Below are 12338 nucleotides of genomic sequence, written 5' to 3'. Positions count from 1 at the left end.
TCAAGAAGAAACTTTGGTGGTTACAACAAACATAACAGAAAGAAGACGACAACGAACAACTGCTTGCAACTTCATTTCTTGTCTTCGGTTATTTCTATGACAATCTCCACTTTTGTAAGCATCTAGAGTACCTTTTCCTCTTTGCTTGTTGAGCTGACTTGAGTTAACCTTTTTCAGGTAACTCGAACCTGAGGAGGTCTAAGCATCGACCAAGCTTGCTTAAAGGAATTGTCTGGTCAGCATATCAGCCGCATTGTCTGAGGTATGTATCTTTACTACCTCAACTTCTCCTTTCTCAATCTCTTGTCTGATAAAATGGTACTTGATGTCAATGTGCTTGGTTCTAATGTGAAATTGTTGATTTTTAGATAAGTAAATTGTATTCTGATTGTCACAATATATTCTCACATTTGTTTTTGTAATGCCGAAATCGTTTAGTAATCCCTTCAGCCACAAATCTTCTTTCACAGCCTCAGTGCTATAAACTCAGCTTCTGTTGTGGAACAGGCCACAACAGACTGCGAACTTGCCTTCCAATTTATCAAATTGTTCCCTATAGGAAAACATAACCAGATAGTGAGCACCTCCTATCCAAATCCCCTGCATAATCAACATCAACATAACCATACATTTCATCATTGGAGGGTTCATTCTGTCTATAAAAGATAATTGCTTCCTTTGATGAACAGAGATACCTCGGTATCCATTTGACTGCTTCCCAACGTCGTTTACCAGGATTGGCCATGTATCTACTGACAAACTTGTAGCATAGAACAGATCTGGTCTGGTTGAAGTCATTAGATACATCAAAGATCCTACTACTTGAATAGGGAACAACCTTCATATGGTTTATGTGATCTTCATCTATACTTTTTGGACTGTTTGCAGCTGAAAGCTTAAAATAAGGAGCAAGTGAAGTGCTAACAGGTTTAGCACCATCCATTTTGAACCTTTGCAGTATTTTACCACAATATTCTGATTGACTCAGATACAATCAGCCATTTTTTCTATCTTTGTCAATTTCAATGCCTAGAATCCTTCTAGATTCCCCTAGGTCTTTCATATCAAACTCTTTCTTTAGGAGCATCTTGACTTGCCCCAACTCTTCTTTGTAACTTCCAGCCAACAGCATATCATCTACATAAAGGAGTAGATAAACTGGTTCCTTGAAGCTTTTAGAGTTTATATACACACAACAATCATAAGAGCTTCTCTTGAATCCCATTTTGGAGATTACTTTATCAAATCAGTCACACCAACACCTTGGTGACTGCTTGAGCCCATAGATAGACTGAAGAAACTCTTATACAAGAGTACCTCTGAGCGGAAGCGGATCGTTCCAAACTCATTGTGAAAGAATTACCACATTTACAATCTAACAGACAAGATATGCATTATACAATAAATTACCGGCATGCTTTCAAAACTAAATAATAAGAGAACAAGAAAACATACCAGTTAAAGAACTTTTCCCCATAGAAAATCTTGTTCTCTCCAAAGGACTGCTCCTCTCGCTCTCGATGGAACGCCCAAGCAATCATTCATCAAATCACCGGTCGTCTACTCATGAATGGCCTCCACACGAACAAGCAATGGGGATGACACCACCACTTAGAACCCTTGGGATTTTCGGTGTGAGAATCCAAGAAGTGTGGGCTCTGTTGGATTTGGTAGAGGGAAAGAGGAAACAAAGATCCTATACCATGACCAAGCAAGTGGGAAAAGTCAGGGTCTATCGTATAGACGATGCTTGATCGTTTAGTAGAAGGTATAGGATCATTTAGTAAATAGGTTGTGATCGTATAGACGATCCTTTAGTAAACACTCGGACGTGCGATCGTTTAGGAAAGAGCTAGATAATCGTTTAGCAAATCCTATGCGATCGTTTAGAAAAAGGCGTGCGTGTATACGATCATGTAGAAACTCTGAGCTATCATGTAGCCTCTCGGTTTGCTATATGATAAGCTATATACACTCTGTGAGTGAATTCTGTGATCTTTTTGCAAAATGAAAACGATTTTCATTTTATTCTTCAGTTACAAAAACTGAATGAAACCTCCCACTAACACACGGTTACTGAGAAAACGTCGACATGATTATCCTATAATTGTCCAATTAAAATAATAAATATAATCATATTATATTCATTAACCTATGGTTTAATATCACATATAAACCATAGTGTTTTCTCCTCCACTAGATATAAATCATATTTATATCATTTTTCCTTCAAATAATGTATCTCATACATAAAGTCAATCATATCATATATAATTAACGAGTTCAATTATATTCGCTCTTGTCAATTTGAACACTTCAAACTGACCCAAAAACTGATTCTCAACTTGAATCTATTGAGCTACCAAGGGGACCTTATGGACCTATGGCTTGAAGCTTCAACGGTACGTGAATAGCTGACTAAACTCTTTAGCCACGAGATCTACCATCCGTTAACTACCAGGCATTCCACTAAAGATCGACGACTGAACTCTTCTTACCACAGATATATTTCTGCGTCCATCGGATATAACCAATCAATAGTACGATAACCCTTTACAGATGCTCATAAGTATAGCTGAGCCAATTTACCATTTTGCCCCTGTAGTTACATCTAACTCCTTAAGTACCACTGATTCTTCTAATAAACAATACAACATAGTGCTACTATATGTGAACATCTCTCGGGCCATGATAAGGTGTGTGGTGCCACATTGTTCAAGCCCCGGGATCAACCTTTAAGGGAGCAATATATTTACTTACCTCTACTTTGGGGAAAGAGTAAATTCCATCTTGTGTAGCTGAGTTCCCAGCTCCCAAATCAGACGAATCCCCAAAGTGGTGGGACATGCAAACTAAAGGACTGTCCTCAAAGACAGAAGTTCCCAACTCACTCAGGATTGAGGTCATGTTACCTATGGTCATCCTAGTGAAGTGAAGTCTTTGTTATGAACGACGTTATATAACGAGATGTTAACACTTCGTAGTCAGGTCTTATACAAACTTTTTATATAGGACACCCCTGCTCACATGTCTTCACATGAATAATCAGGATCAGGCCATCTGTAGCAAGTCACAAGACTTGTAACTATTCTACAAAGCGGACAGCATTCGTAGCATTACTAGGATAAGGTTTTCATCCTATATCCATATACTACATACCATTTTGTTTATCACTTAAGACGTGATCCACTTGTATGTCTCCACATACATCCTTAAGTTACAAACGACAACTAGAGATTTTAGTTTATTTGTTTGTGGTAAAGCAAATAAAGCATCCAATGTTCATAGACAATAAATGAAGAAAATATCATATATTATACATCACAAGCGTTTGTTCAAAACTGTGTTTACAAACTACAGGACACAAGAGTTTAGGACATCATCCCTAACAATCTCTCACTTTTCCTAAAGTGAGTGGGGTGTACAATCAACTAGTACAAAACAATAAACTAGGGCACCAAGGCCCAATACAAAAATATCTCCCACTTGCCCCAGTTCAACCGCGAGTGGTCCCGTAGACCCATGCTTTGAAGGTGACCCTCAAACACTGTAGCTGTGAGAGCCTTCGTAAATGGGTCGATAATGTTGTGCTTCGAAGCGATCTTCGTGACTATCACGTCCTCTCGATGCACTATCTCGTGGATCAAATGATACTTCCGCTCTATGTGTTTGTCGTGTCTGTGACTCCTGGGCTCCTTAGAGTTCACCACAACACCACTATTATCACAATAGAGAGTGATGAGCCTATACATGTCTGGAACCACTTCCAGCTCTTTCAGGAACTTCCTAAGCCAAACAGCTTCCTTAGCAGCTTCACAAGGTGCTACATACTCAGCCTCCATCGTGGAGTCAGCGATGCACCCCTGCTTAGTGCTTCGCTACACTACTGCTCATTCGTTAAGAGTGAAAACTTACCCTAAAGTAGACTTCCTAGAGTCCTTATCAGTCTAAAAGTTAGATCCGTGTATCCAGTAAGGATCAAATCCCTAGTTCCATACATGAGCATGTAGTTCATTGTTCTCTGAAGATACTTGAGGATGTTCTTAACTGCGGTCTAGTGACCCTGACCTGGGTTAGACTGATACCTACTGACTATTCCCACATCATAGCATATGTCTGACCTAGTATAGAGCATTGCATACATCAAATTGGCAACGACAGATGCATATGAGACCCATCTCTTCTCCTCAACCTCTTGAGGCGTCTTAGAATACATTTCTTTAGACAGTGTAATTCCATGCCTGAATGGCAGTAGGCCCCTTTTAGAGTCCTTGCCATCGAGTACTTGAGCAACATCTTGTCAATGTACGATACATGAGACAACGCTAACACTTTGTTCTTACGATCCCCAAAAAACTGTATACCCAGAACAAACTGAGCCTCTCCCAAATCTTTCATTTGGAATTGGGTCGCTAGCCAGTTCTTAACTGCAGTCAGTAGTCCTACATCATTCCCAATGAGTAGAATATCGTCAACGTATAATATTAAGAAAACTACTGAACCGTTGATGATCTTCTTGTAGACACAAGGCTCATCAACGTTTTGGTCAAGGCCGTACGATTTGATCGCAGTATCAAATCGAATATTCAAGATCGAGATGCCTGTTTCAGCCCATAAATGGACCAATTCAGTTTGCAAACTTTTTGCTCTTGACCTTGAGCAATGAATCCCTCGGGCTGCACCATATAAATGATCTCCTCAAGATTGCCATTTAGAAAGGCTGTTTTGACGTCCGTTTGCCAAATCTCATAATCATAATAAGCAGCAATAGACAGGAGGATACAGATCGACTTCAACATGGCAACAAGTGAGAAAGTCTCCTCATAGTCGACTCCTTCCACCTATGTATAACCCTTTGCCATAAGTTGAGCCTTAAAGGTTTGTACCTTCCCATCGGAACCTGTTTCCTCTTGTAGATCCATTTGCAACCTATAAGTCTCACCCCATCAGGCTAATCTACAAGATCCCATACTGAGTTGAAGTATATCGACTCCATCTCGAGATCCATGGCTTTAACCCATTCATCCTGGTCAACATCCTCCATTTCCTTCTGATAAGACAACAGATCCTTAATGTCGTCATCGACTATCATAGCCAGGATTTCTGTGAAACACAGATAGCAAACAGGGGGGTTCGCAACCCTCCCACTACGTCGAGGTTCCCTCAACTATTGAAGTGGAACCGACCTACCAGATGAACTATCATCAACAACTCTTGCTGATGAAACAGGCCCTTCAACAACCCTTGTTGAAGTTTCAGTAGTTTCGTTGGAAAGCTCACGTAACATGACCTTACTACGTGGACTGTGCTCCCTAATATGATCCTCCTTCAGGAAGGTAGCGTTCGTAGAAACAAACACTCTGTTTTCCAACGGATCATAAAAGTAACCCTTTCGTGTACCTTTGGGGTAGCCTACAAAGAGGCATAACCTCGACCGTGGTTCCAATTTCTTGGGATTGGCCTCAAACACATATGCTGGGCAACCTCATATGCGGAAGTGACGTAAACTAGCTTTACGCCTGTTCCACAACTCCAGAGGTGTTCTCGTAACACTCTTGGAAGGAACACAGAGTATATACACTACAGTCTCCACTACAAAAACCTAAAACAAGTCCGGTAAGGAAACGTAACTCATCATCGAATGAACCATGTCCAAAAACATTCTGTTTCTCCTCTTCACTACACCATTCTGCTGAGGTGTACCCAGCGCTGAGAGTTGGAAAATGATGCCATGTTTTATCAAATAGTCCTAGAATCCCGAATCCAAAAACTCTCCATCCCGATCCAATCGAAGTGTCTTAATTCGTCTATCCAATACATTTTCAACTTCAACCTTGAACTCTCTGAACTTTTCAAAGGATTTAGACTTCCGTTGCATCAAATAAACATACCCATACCTAGAGTAATCATCAGTAGAACTGATAAAATACTCATAGCCTCCCCTGGCTCGCACATTCATAGGACCACAGAGGTTAGGATCTGTCTCTTATACACATCTAGATGTGTATAAGAGACAGACTTAATGCTAACGACCTTAGCACATACAAGTTATTTTCCAGTTTTGCTGTACAAATTTCTACTCCATCTTTATGAATAAACACTTTATTCACATTAAACTAAAGGGTATATTTACATCTGTCTCTTATACACATCTAGATGTGTATAAGAGACAGGTTTTGTACCTTATCATACCATTTTCCCTGCAAAACAAGTTGAACTCCTCTCTACAAAACCTGTCTCTTATACACATCTAGATGTGTATAAGAGACAGGCCTCTAGCTGCCGCTAGGATCTAATCCCCTGAAAAGAAGAATAAACATGATTAGTGGCGCCCGAATCTATAATCCAGGCAGAATCATCATTCTCCACTAAACAAGTTTTTAACACCAGTAAATCATATTTACTTTTATTTTCTTGGGCATTAGCCTTGACCGCCTTGTTTTCCTTCAACCAGCGAGGACAATTTCTCTTTCAGTGTCCGTCTTGGTTGCAGTGGAAACATTAGCAGCACTAGCAAAGTTAGATTCTAAGTATCTTGCAAGTGGCAAAATGCTTCTTCTAGTTTTGTCTCTTGCTAAGGAATAATTTTGTAAATCTCCACGTGTCTCTACTTGTTCACTTAACACAAGTTCACTAGTCTCAACAGTGTAATCACCTTCGACTTCTAGATTATGAGAATAAGTAGAAGCTCCTTGATCATTTTGAGGCCCCACCTCAAACCTTGTACTACTGGTCTTAGATATGGATGTAGATTGTTGCTCGAACATCATAAACATCTCATTTTCTCTAAACCCCACATCTCTACTGTTTACACATCTCTTCTTAATAGGATGCCATAATCTATAACCCATCACTCCCGGGGTAAAGCCTAGAAACATGCATTTGACAACCCTTGGTTTCAACTTACCATGGCTTTGATGCACATAGCCTACACACCAAAACACCTTCAAGTGTTCCAGCTTGGGAGGCTGTTCTGTCCACCTTTCTTCTAGAGTTTTTAGCTCAATGGACTGATATGGACACCTATTTAGAGTGTAGATTGTATAGGAAACAACCTTTGCCCAATATTTCTCTGGCAAAAGAGCATTAGACAGCTGAAATCTCATCCTTTTAAGCACTATTCTGTTCAATCTTTCAGCAACTCCATTTTGTTGAGGTGTATACCTCACTGTTTTGTACCTTATCATACCATTTTCCCTGCAAAACAAGTTGAACTCCTCTCTACAAAACTCTAAACCATTGTCAGTTCTCAAGTGTTTAATATGTTTAGAGGTTTGCTTTTCAATCAAGATTTTCCATTTTTTGAAGCTTCCAAACACTTCATCTTTGGTTTTTAGAAAGTAATCCCAACTCTTTATTGAATAATCACAACAAAAGAAAGAAAATACCTTGCTTCACTTAGAGAAGGAGAGTGAGCTGATCCCTATAAGTCTGAATGCACATATTCAAGTATCTCTTTGGAAGTATGTTGTCCTCTAGAGAAGCCTTGCCTTGTCGCCTTGCCAAGGATGCAGTGCTCATAAAAGTTCAAGCTGTCTCCAACACCTTTAGGAAAAATCCCCTGTTTTGAGAGAACTTGCAGCCCTCTCACACTAATATGAAATAGCCTCTTGTGCCATAGCTCATCTTCTGTGGGTTCTTTATTTGTTGCCATCAAGGTTGAATGTGCCATTTGCACATATTTAATGACATACAAGCCATTAACTTTGGTTGCCACCAACACTACTTTTGAGTCTTTAATTATTTCAAAAATGCCTCAAACTCCTTTGTATTCACAGCCAATGGAGTCAAACATCCCCAATGATAGGAGATTTCTCTTCAATGTAGGAACATGTCTCACATTCCTAATCAACTTCACTGAACCATCATGCATCTTCAAGGAGACAGACCTAATTCCAACAGCCCTACAAGTATTTTATTTCCCATGTAGATCAGCCCTCCATCCCACTTCTTGTAGGTACAAAACCACCCTTTAGATGGTGTCATATGGACTAAACAGCCAGAATCTATCACCCAGTCTTGAGTCTTCATAGAATTCTGCTCTCCACACCCTTCAATTGTAACCAAGGCATCTGAATACACAAGGGAATTTCCCTCTACGGCAACCTCTATCTATTTTCCTCCTTTGTTCTGTTGGTTTAGCTTCCTCTTCAAGGCATAACAATCTTTCTTCACATGTCCAAGTTTGTGGCAAAAATAACACTTGATCTTAGTCTTGTCACCACCATTCTTTTTTCCCTTCCCATTGTTCTTTGTTTTCCCTTTTGAAAACAAGCCTTCTTCTCCTTACTGATATTTCTTTCTCATCTGTAACTCTAGCTACTTGATCATTGGGCTCAGCTACACATGAAACACATGATGGATGGACACCGTTATCGGAAGGTTCAGCTTGTAAGCTACTGATCCCACTCTGTCAACCACTTGATATGGTCCATAATACTTGGGAGATAATTTCACAAACCTCTTTTGCCAAACTAAAATTTGGCGATAGGGCCGCAACTTCAGCCATACCCAATCACCAACTTGAAATTTCACATCACGTCGCTTCTTGTCAGCAAACTTCTTCATTTTCTCCTAAGCCACCCTAAAATGCTCCTTAAGCACCAGTAACACAACATCTCTGTCTCTCATTTGTTGGTCTAAAGTCGCATTGGTAGTACAATCATCCCCATAGTAAATCAGCACTGGGAGTTGTCGTCCATACACAATTTGAAAAGGGGAAAAACCAGTAGAATCGTTGTACGTAGTGTTATACCAATATTCTGCCCAATGCAACCAGTTAACCCATTCTCTCGGTTGCTCTCTGCAGAAGCACCTCAGATACATTTCCACGCTGTAATTCACCACCTCTGTCTGACCATCCGACTAAGGATGATAAGTTGTAGTGCGATGGAGCTTGGTACCCGAAAATCGAAACAACTCTTGCCAAAAGTGACTCACAAACACCTTGTCTCGGTCTGACACAATTGACCTTGACACGCTGTGCAGTTTAACTATTTCTCTACAAAATGTATATGCTACAATACTAGCATTGAAAGGGTGTTTCAAAGGCAAGAAATGAGCATATTTACTTAACTGATCCACTACCACTACGATCACATCATACCCCCTAGCCTTCGGTAGTCTTTCAATGAAATCCATTGAAACGTCAGCTCATACAACATCAGGGATAGGTAGTGGCATTAATAATCCAGCTGGTGACAAGGCTAGCGATTTATTTTTCTGGCATACTACACACTCTTCCACATACCTTTTAATAGCTCCCTTCATGCCTTCCCGTTATAGCTCCCCTGATATTTCTTATATGTCCTAAAAAATCCGGAATGACCACCAAACATAGAGTTGTGATACGTATGCAAGATTGTAGGGATCAACGAAGAAGTGCTAGAAAGTACTAACCTCCCTTTATACTTCAACGTGCCTTGCTGTAGAGAAAAATCTTGCACTCAATCCTCCTTCCTCAATACGCAATCTTTAATTCTTTGTAACTAATCATCGTGCTTAACTTCTTTCTAGATTACAGCTATGTTAATCAAAGTAGGGGTTGATATTTGGGCCAAATGAGCTTCCATCTCCACTTTGGATAAGGCATCCGCGACACCATTCTCCAATCCCGGACGATAGATCACCTCAAAATCATACCCAAGCAACTTAGCTACCCACTTCTGATGCTGTGGTTGTATCGTCCTCTGTTCAAGTAAAAATTTCAAAGCCTTCTGATCAATCTTGACAACAAATCGTCTTCCTAACAGATATGAATGCCACCTCTGCACGGCCATGACAACAACCAATAATTCCCTTTCAAACACCGGCTTCGCACGATCTTTCAAGAACAGAGTATGGTTGTAAAAAGCGATCGATCACCTTTATTGCACTAGCACTACGCCTATGTCGTACCTGTAAGCATCAGTCTCTACCTCAAATGGTATGCTAAAATCAGGAAGCGCCAACATAGGCAGTGTCATCATAGTTGTCTTGAGCTTCTCAAAGGCGAACTGAGCATCCTCTGTCCATCGAAATGTCCCCCTCTTCAAAATTTGTGTCAAGGTCGCTGCTATACTACCATAATTCTATACAAACCTTCGGTAATAACCAGACAAGCCTAAGAATCCCCGCACTTCCTTCATTGTCTTAGGCACTGGCCACTCCAACACTGCCCGTACCTTCTCCGGATCGACCTCCACGCCTTGTTTAGAAATGATGTGCCCCAAGTACTCCACCCTATCTTTTGCAAACTGACACTTTTTCTTATTAGCATAAAGTTCGTGCTCCCTTAAGACTGATAATACCACTTTGAAATGCTACAATTGGTCTTCTAAGTTTCTACTATACACCAAGATATCATCAATGAACACTAACAGAAAGTGGCGTAAATGAGGTCTGAATATATGGTTCACCAATGCTTGAAATGTAGAAGGTGCATTAGTTAAATCGAAAGGCATTACTAGAAATTCATAATGCCCCTCATGTGTCCGAAAGGAGGTCTTTTCCACATCTCGCTGGTTCATTCGAATTTGGTGATATCTAGACTTCAAATCCAACTTCGAGAAGAAAGCAACTCCATTTAGTTCATCAAAAAGTTCTTCTACCACAGGGATTGGAAATTTATCTGGAATAATAGCAGTGTTAAGAGCGCGATAATCCACATAAAACCTCAATCCACCATTTTTTTAACCAGTAGAATAAGGTTAGAATAAGGACTGGTGCTCGACCTAATGAAGCTCGAGTCCAACATTTCCTCCACTAATTTCTCCATCGCGGCCTTCTGATGGTATGCATATATGAATGGATGAACGTTTATGGGGTTGGTCCCTTCTTTTAAATGAATGTGATGCTCAATATTCCGACGAGGGGTAACTCCCCGGGCCATTCAAATATGTCTTGAAACTTATTGAGCAAGTCTGACAGAGGCTCTGGAACTGATTCAGCTTCGCTGTATTCCCCTTGCTCGGCTGCTAACTCACCCCCATTTAACAGTCTACATTCAACCAGAAATCCCTGATCTTCTGTCTCCCATGTTTTCACCATACATTTTAGACTGATCCTTGCCTTCGTCAGACTTGGATCCCCCTGTAAAGTTATCTTCCGACCCTCATGTGTAAACATCATTATTAGTTTCCGCCAGTCAACCTCTGTTTTCCCCAAGGAATGTAACCACTGCATCCTTGAAATCACGTCAACACTCCCTAGCTCCAATGGTAAGAAACTATACACACTCTCCAATCTCCTAGCCTTCTGATCAGTCTTGGCAATTAAATGTTTGTTAAGTTTTGTGTCTCTGCGAGCAAACTTTTTATCTTGGGTGTATTGCAGCTTGTGCGACCAGGTTGCAAACAATGTTGAAGTGTATGCGATGCGCTAAAAGCCAATGTTGATTCCAAAGTAGAAGGGCAATCAGTCGCAAAGAGTCGAAGGCAGTTCTAAGCTCATGGTGGCCAACATGCGCCCAACAATTGTCGGAAGCTCCAATGGTCAAGACAACTTGACCCAAGCAGTTGAGAGCCATCTTCTACACGGAAGACTCCTTGCGGTGACAACACTCTTATTTTTCCAGGGATGTCTTCTACTTTATCTTTACTTTGCTTTCTTAGTATAGGTTATTTTTATTTTATTTTTAATGTTATTTTGGATATATGGCGGCTTCCTTGGTTTTGGGTACGTTTGCTCTTATAGGTGCAACAATAAGTCTCCTCGGTTCTTAGATCAACGGAAGAATTCCTTTCACCCTTCAACGCAAGGCTTCAATCGCATGAATTCCAATGCATGAGTGTATGCGTTGTTCCGCCTAAGGTCTTTTCTTGTTATCTTGTATGCCTTATCCTTTTGACATTCTCTTTTTCCCGGTTGCATTGTTTTGCGATGTTTCTATGATGGTACGTATAATTCACAACATTTTCTAACTAATCAACGAAAGGCATTCTTTACTTTTATTAGCTTCTTCAAATTTTGAAAGTCTTAAGTTTTATTTTGCGCAAACCTGTGTTCAAACATTTATTATCGCATTCTTGTATTTTGTTTTTAGCTTTGCGATGAGAACGCTGCTAACCTCCAAGTTTGGGGGTGGCAGCGGTCTCGGAGTATTGCGTTCATTATATTGCGATTATTGCAAAAAAAAGTTAAAGTGAGATTTTGGGAATAATAACTCCACTGTCAACGCAATGAGGAAACCCATGTTGATAAGAGTTAAGTTGTGAAAGGCACTTGCTCGAAGTTTGGATGTCCGCATGACACACGTGGGGGAAAGCCAAAACAAAGGCAAGTCGCCAAGATCAGTGCATTAACGCAACTCCTTTGTCCGGCCCAAGCCAAAACAAACGAGACAAGAGTTGAGTTGAATG

This window comes from Benincasa hispida, chromosome 9 (genome assembly GCF_009727055.1).
Source record: "Benincasa hispida cultivar B227 chromosome 9, ASM972705v1, whole genome shotgun sequence".
NCBI lineage: Eukaryota > Viridiplantae > Streptophyta > Magnoliopsida > Cucurbitales > Cucurbitaceae > Benincasa > Benincasa hispida.
This window is presented reverse-complemented; position numbering follows the sequence as displayed.